Genomic DNA, 12,094 nt, shown 5'->3' on the forward strand with positions numbered 1-12,094 from the left:
AGTACTAAACCCACACTACTCCATAACCCTCCATTTTTCTTTCATCCATGTGCCTGTCCAAGAGTCTCTTAAATACCCCTAATGTTTTAGCCTCCACCACCATCCCTGGGAAATTATTCCATGCTCTCACAACCCTCTGTGTAAAAAACTTACCTCTGATATCTCCCTTAAACTTTCCTCCCTTAATTTTGTACATGTGCCGTCTGGTGTTTGCCATTGGTGCCCTGGGAAACAGGTACTGACTATCCACCCTATCTATGCCTCTCATAATCTCGTAGACCTCTATCAAGTCTCTGCTGATTCTTCTACGCTCCAGAAAGAAAAGTCCCAGCTCTGCTAACCTTGCTTCATATGACTTGTTCTCCAATCCAGGCAACATCCTGGTAAATCTCCTCTGCACCCTCTCCATAGCTTCCACATCCTTCCTATAATGAAGTGACCAGAATTGAACACAATACTCTAAGTGTGGTCTCACCAGAGATTTGTAGAGTTGCAACATGACCTCTCTACTCTTGAACTCAATCCCCCTGTTAATAAAACCTAGCATCTCATAGGCCTTTTTAACTACCCTATCAACCTGTGCAGCGACCTTGAGGGATGTATGGATTTGAACCCCAAGGTCCCTTTGTTCATCCACACTCTTAAGTAACTGACCATTAATCCTGTACTCAGTCTTCTGGTTTGTCCTTCCAAAATGCATCACCTCACACTTGTCCGGATTGAACTCCATCTGCCATTTTTCTGCCCAACTCTGCAGCCTGTCTATATCCTCTTGTAACCTTCGACCACCTACAGCTCCATCCACAACTCCTCCAATCTTCGTGTCATCTGCAAACTTACTCACCCATCCTTTCACCTCTACATCCAGGTAATTTATAAAAATCACAAATAGGAGGGGTCCCAGGACAGATCCCTGCAGCACTCCACTAGTCACCGACCTCCAGGCAGAATACTTCCCTTCCACAACTACTCTCTGCTTTCTTCCTTTAAGCCAATTTTTTATCCAAACAGCCAAGGTTCCACTTACCCCATGTCTCATGACTTTCTGGATGAGTCTCTCATGAGGCACCTTGTCAAATGCTTTGCTAAAGTCCATGTAGACCACATCCACTGCCCTACCCTCATCAATTTCTTTTATTACCTCTTCAAAAAACTCAATCAGGCTTGTGAGGCACAATCTTCCCTTCACAAAGCCATGTTGACTATCCATGAGTAGACTGTACTTCTCCAAATACTCGTAGATCCTATCCTTAAGAATCCTTTCCAGTAGTTTGCATACCACTAACGTAAGACTCACCGGTCTATAGTTCTCAGGCTTCTCCCTATTACCTTTTTTAAACAATTTTCCAGTCCTCCAGCACTTCCCCTGCAGCCAAAGAGGATTCAAAGATCAAGGCTAATGCTCCAGTGATCTCTTCTCTCAATTCCCACAACAACTTGGGGTGTATCATATCCGGCCCTGGGGATTTATCAATCTTAATGTTTTTAAGAAGATCCAGCACTTCTTCTTCCATAATCTCCACATTGTCCAGCACACAGGCCCGCTCTACTTCGACCTCATCCTGATCAAGATCCTTTTCACTTGTGAATACTGAAGCAAAGTATTCATTTATGACCTCCCCAAACTCCTCCACTTCCAGGCACATGTTGCCCTTTTTATCCTTTAGCAGTCCCACCTTCGTACTTGTCATTCTCCTATTCTTCACATACACATAGAATGCCTTGGGATTCTCCTTAATCCTACATGCCAAGGTCTTCTCATGTCCCCTTCGAGCTCTCCTAAGTCCTTTCTTTAACTCCTTCCTGGCAACTCTAAATTTCTCATAGACTGAACTACGTAAAAAAAAAACATAAAAATTTCGAAGGGAGCAGAGGAATTAACCAAGGGTGAGGGACAGTTTGAAAGGAGCAGAGGGATTACTGAGGGTGAGGGGCAGTTTGAAAGGAGCAGAGGGATTAGCCGAGGGTGAGGGGCAGTTTGAAAGGAGCAGAGGGATTACTGAGGGTGAGGGACAGTTTGAAAGGAGCAGAGGGATTACTGAGGGTGAGGGACAGTTTGAAAGGAGCAGAGGGATTACTGAGGGTGAGGGACAGTTTGAAAGGAGCAGAGGGATTACTGAGGGTGAGGGACAGTTTGGAAGGAGCAGAGGGATTACTGAGGGTGAGGGGCAGTTTGAAAGGAGCAGAGGGATTAACCGAGGGTGAGGGACAGTTTGAAAGGAGCAGAGGGATTACTGAGGGTGAGGGACAGTTTGAAAGGAGCAGAGGGATTACTGAGGGTGAGGGACAGTTTGAAAGGAGCAGAGGGATTACTGAGGGTGAGGGACAGTTTGGAAGGAGCAGAGGGATTACTGAGGGTGAGGGGCAGTTTGAAAGGAGCAGAGGGATTACTGAGGGTGAGGGACAGTTTGAAAGGAGCAGAGGGATTACTGAGGGTGAGGGACAGTTTGAAAGGAGCAGAGGGATTACTGAGGGTGAGGGACAGTTTGAAAGGAGCAGAGGGATTACTGAGGGTGAGGGGCAGTTTGAAAGGAGCAGAGGGGTTACTGAGGGTGAGGGACAGTTTGAAAGGTGCAGAGGGATTACTGAGGGTGAGGGACAGTTTGAAAGGAGCAGAGGGATTACTGAGGGTGAGGGACAGTTTGAAAGGAGCAGAGGGATTACTGAGGGTGAGGGACAGTTTGGAAGGAGCAGAGGGATTACTGAGGGTGAGGGGCAGTTTGAAAGGAGCAGAGGGATTACTGAGGGTGAGGGACAGTTTGAAAGGAGCAGAGGGATTACTGAGGGTGAGGGACAGTTTGAAAGGAGCAGAGGGATTACTGAGGGTGAGGGGCAGTTTGAAAGGAGCAGAGGGATTACTGAGGGTGAGGGGCAGTTTGAAAGGAGCAGAGGGATTACTGAGGGTGAGGGGCAGATTGAAAGCAGAGGGATTACTGAGGGTGAGGGGCAGATTGAAAGGAGCAGAGGGATTACTGAGGGAGAGGGACAGTTTGAAAGGAGCAGAGGGGTTACTGAGGGTGAGGGACAGTTTGAAAGGAGCAGAGGGATTACTGAGGGTGAGGGGCAGATTGAAAGCAGAGGGATTACTGAGGGTGAGGGGCAGATTGAAAGGAGCAGAGGGATTACTGAGGGAGAGGGACAGTTTGAAAGGAGCAGAGGGATTACTGAGGGAGAGGGACAGTTTGAAAGGAGCAGAGGGATTACTGAGGGTGAGGGACAGTTTGAAAGGAGCAGAGGGATTACTGAGGGTGAGGGACAGTTTGAAAGCAGAGGGATTACTGAGGGTGAGGGACAGTTTGAAAGGAGCAGAGGGATTACTGAGGGTGAGGGGCAGATTGAAAGGAGCAGAGGGATTACTGAGGGAGAGGGACAGTTTGAAAGGAGCAGAGGGATTAGCCGAGGGTGAGGGACAGTTTGAAAGGAGCAGAGGGATTACTGAGGGAGAGGGACAGTTTGAAAGGAGCAGAGGGATTACTGAGGGTGATGGACAGTTTGAAAGGAGCAGAGGGATTACCGAGGGAGAGGGACAGTTTGAAAGGAGCAGAGGGATTACTGAGGGTGAGGGGCAGTTTGAAAGGAGCAGAGGGATTACTGAGGGTGAGGGACAGTTTGAAAGGAGCAGAGGGATTACTGAGGGTGAGGGACAGTTTGAAAGGAGCAGAGGGATTACTGAGGGTGAGGGGCAGTTTGAAAGGAGCAGAGGGATTACTGAGGGTGAGGGGCAGTTTGAAAGGAGCAGAGGGATTACTGAGGGTGAGGGGCAGATTGAAAGCAGAGGGATTACTGAGGGTGAGGGGCAGATTGAAAGGAGCAGAGGGATTACTGAGGGAGAGGGACAGTTTGAAAGGAGCAGAGGGGTTACTGAGGGTGAGGGACAGTTTGAAAGGAGCAGAGGGATTACTGAGGGTGAGGGGCAGATTGAAAGCAGAGGGATTACTGAGGGTGAGGGGCAGATTGAAAGGAGCAGAGGGATTACTGAGGGAGAGGGACAGTTTGAAAGGAGCAGAGGGATTACTGAGGGAGAGGGACAGTTTGAAAGGAGCAGAGGGATTACTGAGGGTGAGGGACAGTTTGAAAGGAGCAGAGGGATTACTGAGGGTGAGGGACAGTTTGAAAGCAGAGGGATTACTGAGGGTGAGGGACAGTTTGAAAGGAGCAGAGGGATTACTGAGGGTGAGGGGCAGATTGAAAGGAGCAGAGGGATTACTGAGGGAGAGGGACAGTTTGAAAGGAGCAGAGGGATTACTGAGGGAGAGGGACAGTTTGAAAGGAGCAGAGGGATTACTGAGGGTGAGGGACAGTTTGAAAGGAGCAGAGGGATTACTGAGGGTGAGGGACAGTTTGAAAGGAGCAGAGGGATTAGCCGAGGGTGAGGGGCAGTTTGAAAGGAGCAGAGGGATTACTGAGGGTGAGGGACAGTTTGAAAGGAGCAGAGGGATTACTGAGGGTGAGGGACAGTTTGAAAGGAGCAGAGGGATTACTGAGGGTGAGGGACAGTTTGAAAGGAGCAGAGGGTTTACTGAGGGTGAGGGACAGTTTGAAAGGAGCAGAGGGATTACTGAGGGTGAGGGACAGTTTGAAAGGAGCAGAGGGATTACTGAGGGTGAGGGACAGTTTGAAAGGAGCAGAGGGATTACTGAGGGAGAGGGACAGTTTAAAAGGAGCAGAGGGATTACTGAGGGAGAGGGACAGTTTAAAAGGAGCAGAGGGATTACTGAGGGTGAGGGACAAGTTTGAAAGGAGCAGAGGAATTAACCGAGGGAGAGGGACAGTTTGAAAGGAGCAGAGGGATTACTGAGGGTGAGGGACAGTTTGAAAGGAGCAGAGGGATTACTGAGGGTGAGGGACAGTTTGAAAGGAGCAGAGGAATTAACCGAGGGAGAGGGACAGTTTGAAAGGAGCAGAGGGATTACTGAGGGTGAGGGGCAGTTTGAAAGGAGCAGAGGGGTTACTGAGGGTGAGGGACAGTTTGAAAGGAGCAGAGGGATTACTGAGGGTGAGGGACAGTTTGAAAGGAGCAGAGGGATTACTGAGGGAGAGGGACAGTTTGAAAGGAGCAGAGGGATTACTGAGGGTGAGGGACAGTTTGAAAGGAGCAGAGGGGCTACTGAGGGTGAGGGACAGTTTGAAAGGAGCAGAGGAATTAACCGAGGGAGAGGGACAGTTTGAAAGGAGCAGAGGGATTACTGAGGGTGAGGGACAGTTTGAAAGGAGCAGAGGGATTACTGAGGGTGAGGGACAGTTTGAAAGGAGCAGAGGGGTTACAGAGGGTGAGGGGCAGTTTGAAAGGAGCAGAGGGATTAGCCGAGGGTGAGGGGCAGTTTGAAAGGAGCAGAGGTTTTAGCTGAGGGTGAGGGGCAGTTTGAAAGGAGCAGAGGGATTACTGAGGGAGAGGGACAGTTTGGAAGGAGCAGAGGGATTACTGAGGGAGAGGGACAGTTTGAAAGGAGCAGAGGGATTACTGAGGGTGAGGGGCAGTTTGAAAGGAGCAGAGGGATTAGCCGAGGGTGAGGGGCAGTTTGAAAGGAGCAGAGGGTTTAGCTGAGGGTGAGGGGCAGTTTGAAAGGAGCAGAGGGATTAGCCGAGGGTGAGGGGCAGTTTGAAAGGAGCAGAGGGTTTAGCTGAGGGTGAGGGACAGTTTGAAAGGAGCAGAGGGGTTACAGAGGGTGAGGGACAGTTTGAAAGGAGCAGAGGGATTACTGAGGGTGAGGGACAGTTTGACAGGAGCAGAGGGATTACTGAGGGAGAGGGACAGTTTGGAAGGAGCAGAGGGATTACTGAGGGAGAGGGACAGTTTGAAAGGAGCAGAGGGATTACTGAGGGTGAGGGACAGTTTGAAAGGAGCAGAGGGGTTACAGAGGGTGAGGGACAGTTTGACAGGAGCAGAGGGATTACTGAGGGAGAGGGACAGTTTGGAAGGAGCAGAGGGATTACTGAGGGAGAGGGACAGTTTGGAAGGAGCAGAGGGATTACTGAGGGAGAGGGACAGTTTGGAAGGAGCAGAGGGATTACTGAGGGAGAGGGACAGTTTGAAAGCAGCAGAGGGATTACCGAGGGTGAGGGACAGTTTGAAAGGAGCAGAGGGATTAGCCGAGGGAGAGGGACAGTTTGAAAGGAGCAGAGGGATTACTGAGGGTGAGGGGCAGTTTGAAAGGAGCAGAGGGATTACTGAGGGTGAGGGGCAGTTTGAAAGCAGCAGAGGGATTACCGAGGGTGAGGGACAGTTTGAAAGGAGCAGAGGGATTAGCCGAGGGAGAGGGACAGTTTGAAAGCAGCAGAGGGATTACTGAGGGTGAGGGGCAGTTTGAAAGGAGCAGAGGGATTACTGAGGTTGAGGGGCAGTTTGAAAGGAGCAGAGGGATTACTGAGGGTGAGGGACAGTTTGAAAGGAGCAGAGGGATTACTGAGGGAGAGGGACAGTTTGAAAGGAGCAGAGGGATTACTGAGGGAGAGGGACAGTTTGAAAGGAGCAGAGGGATTACTGAGGGTGAGGGACAGTTTGAAAGGAGCAGAGGAATTAACCGAGGGAGAGGGATAGTTTGAAAGGAGCAGAGGGATTACTGAGGGTGAGGGACAGTTTGAAAGGAGCAGAGGGATTACTGAGGGTGAGGGACAGTTTGAAAGGAGCAGAGGAATTAACCGAGGGAGAGGGACAGTTTGAAAGGAGCAGAGGGATTACTGAGGGTGAGGGGCAGTTTGAAAGGAGCAGAGGGGTTACTGAGGGTGAGGGACAGTTTGAAAGGAGCAGAGGGATTACTGAGGGTGAGGGACAGTTTGAAAGGAGCAGAGGGATTACTGAGGGAGAGGGACAGTTTGAAAGGAGCAGAGGGATTACTGAGGGTGAGGGACAGTTTGAAAGGAGCAGAGGGATTACTGAGGGTGAGGGGCAGTTTGAAAGGAGCAGAGCGGTTACTGAGGGTGAGGGACAGTTTGAAAGGAGCAGAGGAATTAGCCGAGGGTGAGGGACAGTTTGAAAGGAGCAGAGGGATTACTGAGGGAGAGGGACAGTTTGAAAGGAGCAGAGGGTTTACTGAGGGTGAGGGACAGTTTGAAAGGAGCAGAGGGATTACTGAGGGAGAGGGGCAGTTTGAAAGGAGCAGAGGGATTACTGAGGGAGAGGGACAGTTTGAAAGGAGCAGAGGGGTTACTGAGGGAGAGGGACAGTTTGAAAGGAGCAGAGGGATTACTGAGGGAGAGGGACAGTTTGAAAGGAGCAGAGGGATTACTGAGGGAGAGGGACAGTTTGAAAGGAGCAGAGGGATTACTGAGGGAGAGGGACAGTTTGAAAGGAGCAGAGGGATTACTGAGGGTGAGGGACAGTTTGAAAGGAGCAGAGGGATTACCGAGGGAGAGGGACAGTTTGAAAGGAGCAGAGGGATTACTGAGGGAGAGGGACAGTTTGAAAGGAGCAGAGGGATTACTGAGGGAGAGGGACAGTTTGAAAGGAGCAGAGGGATTACTGAGGGAGAGGGACAGTTTGAAAGGAGCAGAGGGATTAGCCGAGGGTGAGGGACAGTTTGAAAGGACCAGAGGGTTTAGCTGAGGGTGAGGGGCAGTTTGAAAGGAGCAGAGGGATTACTGAGGGAGAGGGACAGTTTGAAAGGAGCAGAGGGATTACCGAGGGTGAGGGGCAGTTTGAAAGGAGCAGAGGGTTTAGCTGAGGGTGAGGGGCAGTTTGAAAGGAGCAGAGGGTTTAGCTGAGGGTGAGGGGCAGTTTGAAAGGAGCAGAGGGATTAGCCGAGGGTGAGGGGCAGTTTGAAAGGAGCAGAGGTTTTAGCTGAGGGTGAGGGGCAGTTTGAAAGGAGCAGAGGGATTACTGAGGGAGAGGGACAGTTTGGAAGGAGCAGAGGGATTACTGAGGGAGAGGGACAGTTTGAAAGGAGCAGAGGGATTACTGAGGGTGAGGGGCAGTTTGAAAGGAGCAGAGGGATTAGCCGAGGGTGAGGGGCAGTTTGAAAGGAGCAGAGGGTTTAGCTGAGGGTGAGGGGCAGTTTGAAAGGAGCAGAGGGATTAGCCGAGGGTGAGGGGCAGTTTGAAAGGAGCAGAGGGTTTAGCTGAGGGTGAGGGGCAGTTTGAAAGGAGCAGAGGGATTACTGAGGGTGAGGGACAGTTTGAAAGGAGCAGAGGGATTACTGAGGGTGAGGGACAGTTTGAAAGGAGCAGAGGGTTTACTGAGGGTGAGGGACAGTTTGAAAGGAGCAGAGGGATTAGCCGAGGGAGAGGGACAGTTTGAAAGGAGCAGAGGGATTAACCGAGGGAGAGGGACAGTTTGAAAGGAGCAGAGGGATTACTGAGGGTGAGGGGCAGTTTGAAAGGAGCAGAGGGATTACCGAGGGAGAGGGACAGTTTGAAAGGAGCAGAGGGATTACTGAGGGAGAGGGACAGTTTGAAAGGAGCAGAGGGATTACTGAGGGTGAGGGACAGTTTGAAAGGAGCAGAGGGATTACTGAGGGTGAGGGACAGTTTGAAAGGAGCAGAGGGATTACTGAGGGTGAGGGACAGTTTGAAAGGAGCAGAGGGATTAGCCGAGGGTGAGGGACAGTTTGAAAGGAGCAGAGGGTTTACTGAGGGAGAGGGACAGTTTGAAAGGAGCAGAGGGATTACTGAGGGTGAGGGACAGTTTGAAAGGAGCAGAGGGATTACTGAGGGTGAGGGACAGTTTGAAAGGAGCAGAGGGATTACTGAGGGTGAGGGACAGTTTGAAAGGAGCAGAGGGATTACTGAGGGTGAGGGACAGTTTGAAAGGAGCAGAGGGATTACTGAGGGAGAGGGACAGTTTGAAAGGAGCAGAGGGATTAGCCGAGGGTGAGGGGCAGTTTGAAAGGAGCAGAGGGATTACTGAGGGAGAGGGACAGTTTGAAAGGAGCAGAGGGATTAGCCGAGGGTGAGGGACAGTTTGAAAGGAGCAGAGGGATTACTGAGGGTGAGGGGCAGTTTGAAAGGAGCAGAGGGATTAACCAAGGGAGAGGGACATTTTGAAAGGAGCAGAGGGATTAGCCGAGGTTGAGGGACAGTTTGAAAGGAGCAGAGGGATTACTGAGGGTGAGGGACAGTTTGAAAGGAGCAGAGGGATTACTGAGGGTGAGGGACAGTTTGAAAGGAGCAGAGGGATTACTGAGGGTGAGGGACAGTTTGAAAGGAGCAGAGGGATTACTGAGGGTGAGGGACAGTTTGAAAGGAGCAGAGCGGTTACTGAGGGAGAGGGACAGTTTGAAAGGAGCAGAGGGATTACTGAGGGTGAGGGACAGTTTGAAAGGAGCAGAGGGTTTACTGAGGGTGAGGGACAGTTTGAAAGGAGCAGAGGGATTACTGAGGGAGAGGGACAGTTTGAAAGGAGCAGAGGGATTAGCTGAGGGTGAGGGACAGTTTGAAAGGAGCAGAGGGATTACTGAGGGTGAGGGACAGTTTGAAAGGAGCAGAGGGATTACTGAGGGTGAGGGACAGTTTGAAAGGAGCAGAGGGATTACTGAGGGTGAGGGACAGTTTGAAAGGAGCAGAGGGATTACTGAGGGTGAGGGACAGTTTGAAAGGAGCAGAGGGATTACTGAGGGTGAGGGACAGTTTGAAAGGAGCAGAGGGATTACTGAGGGTGAGGGACAGTTTGAAAGGAGCAGAGGGTTTAGCTGAGGGTGAGGGACAGTTTGAAAGGAGCAGAGGGATTAGCCGAGGGTGAGGGACAGTTTGAAAGGAGCAGAGGGATTACTGAGGGTGAGGGACAGTTTGAAAGGAGCAGAGGGATTAACCAAGGGAGAGGGGCAGTTTGAAAGTAGCAGAGGGGTTACTGAGGGAGAGGGACAGTTTGATAGGAGCAGAGGGATTACTGAGGGTGAGGGACAGTTTGAAAGGAGCAGAGGGATTACTGAGGGTGAGGGACAGTTTGAAAGGAGCAGAGGGATTACTGAGGGTGAGGGACAGTTTGAAAGGAGCAGAACGATTAGCCGAGGGTGAGGGGCAGTTTGAAAGGAGCAGAGGGATTACTGAGGGTGATGGACAGTTTGAAAGGAGCAGAGGGATTACTGAGGGAGAGGGACAGTTTGAAAGGAGCAGAGGGATTACTGAGGGTGAGGGGCAGTTTGAAAGGAGCAGAGGGATTAGCCGAGGGTGAGGGGCAGTTTGAAAGGAGCAGTGGGATTACTGAGGGTGAGGGGCAGTTTGAAAGGAGCAGAGGGATTAGCCGAGGGAGAGGGACAGTTTGAAAGGAGCAGAGGGATTACTGAGGGTGAGGGACAGTTTGAAAGGAGCAGAGGGATTAGCCGAGGGTGAGGGACAGTTTGAAAGGAGCAGAGGGTTTAGCTGAGGGTGAGGGACAGTTTGAAAGGAGCAGAGGGATTACTGAGGGTGAGGGGCAGTTTGAAAGGAGCAGAGGGGTTACTGAGGGTGAGGGACAGTTTGAAAGGAGCAGAGGGATTACTGAGGGTGAGGGACAGTTTGAAAGGAGCAGAGGGATTACTGAGGGTGAGGGACAGTTTGAAAGGAGCAGAGGGTTTAGCTGAGGGTGAGGGACAGTTTGAAAGGAGCAGAGGGATTACTGAGGGTGAGGGACAGTTTGAAAGGAGCAGAGGGATTAACCAAGGGAGAGGGACAGTTTGAAAGGAGCAGAGGGATTACTGAGGGTGAGGGACAGTTTGAAAGGAGCAGAGGGATTACTGAGGGTGAGGGACAGTTTGAAAAGAGCAGAGGGATTACTGAGGGTGAGGGACAGTTTGAAAGGAGCAGAGGGATTACTGAGGGTGAGGGACAGTTTGAAAGGAGCAGAGGGATTACTGAGGGTGAGGGACAGTTTGAAAGGAGTAGAGGGATTACTGAGGGAGAGGGTCAGTTTGAAAGGAGCAGAGGGATTAGCCGAGGGTGAGGGACAGTTTGAAAGGAGCAGAGGGATTACTGAGGGTGAGGGACAGTTTGAAAGGAGCAGAGGGATTAGCCGAGGGTGAGGGACAGTTTGAAAGGAGCAGAGGGATTACAGAGGGTGAGGGACAGTTTGAAAGGAGCAGAGGGATTACTGAGGGTGAGGGACAGTTTGAAAGGAGCAGAGGGATTACTGAGGGTGAGGGACAGTTTGAAAGGAGCAGAGGGATTACTGAGGGTGAGGGACAGTTTGAAAGGAGCAGAGGGATTACTGAGGGTGAGGGACAGTTTGAAAGGAGCAGAGGGATTACTGAGGGTGAGGGACAGTTTGAAAGGAGCAGAGGGTTTAGCTGAGGGTGAGGGACAGTTTGAAAGGAGCAGAGGGATTACTGAGGGAGAGGGACAGTTTGAAAGGAGCAGAGGGATTACTGAGGGAGAGGGACAGTTTGAAAGGAGCAGAGGGATTACTGAGGGTGAGGGACAGTTTGAAAGGAGCAGAGGGATTACTGAGGGAGAGGGACAGTTTGAAAGGAGCAGAGGGATTACTGAGGGTGAGGGGCAGTTTGAAAGGAGCAGAGCGGTTACTGAGGGTGAGGGACAGTTTGAAAGGAGCAGAGGGATTACTGAGGGTGAGGGGCAGTTTGAAAGGAGCAGAGGGATTACTGAGGGTGAGGGGCAGTTTGAAAGGAGCAGAGGGATTACTGAGGGTGATGGACAGTTTGAAAGGAGCAGAGGGATTACTGAGGGAGAGGGACAGTTTGAAAGGAGCAGAGGGATTACTGAGGGTGAGGGACAGTTTGAAAGGAGCAGAGGGATTACTGAGGGAGAGGGACAGTTTGAAAGGAGCAGAGGGATTAGCCGAGGGTGAGGGACAATTTGAAAGGAGCAGAGGGATTAGCCGAGGGTGAGGGACAGTTTGAAAGGAGCAGAGGGGTTACTGAGGGTGAGGGACAGTTTGAAAGGAGCAGAGGGATTACTGAGGGTGAGGGACAGTTGGAAAGGTGCAGAGGGGTTACTGAGGGTGAGGGACAGTTTGAAAGGAGCAGAGGGATTACTGAGGGTGAGGGACAGTTTGAAAGGAGCAGAGGGATTAGACGAGGGTGAGGGACAGTTTGAAAGGAGCAGAGTGGTTACTGAGGGTGAGGGACAGTTTGAAAGGAGCAGAGGGTTTACTGAGGGTGAGGGACAGTTTGAAAGGAGCAGAGGGATTAGCTGAGGGTGAGGGGCAGTTTGAAAGGAGCAGAGGGAT

The 12,094-nt window shown here is 51.1% G+C and overlaps 1 protein-coding gene across 3 annotated transcripts in view; it reads right to left on the reverse strand.

Moving 5' to 3' along the window:
* The window catches only part of adcy3a (adenylate cyclase 3a), a 247,262-nt gene that overhangs the window by 198,903 nt on the left and 36,265 nt on the right, over positions 1–12,094 (reverse strand). The window lies entirely within an intron of this gene.

The sequence above is a fragment of the Hypanus sabinus genome, chromosome 12, assembly GCF_030144855.1.
Source record: "Hypanus sabinus isolate sHypSab1 chromosome 12, sHypSab1.hap1, whole genome shotgun sequence".
Taxonomy (NCBI): Eukaryota; Metazoa; Chordata; class Chondrichthyes; order Myliobatiformes; family Dasyatidae; genus Hypanus; species Hypanus sabinus.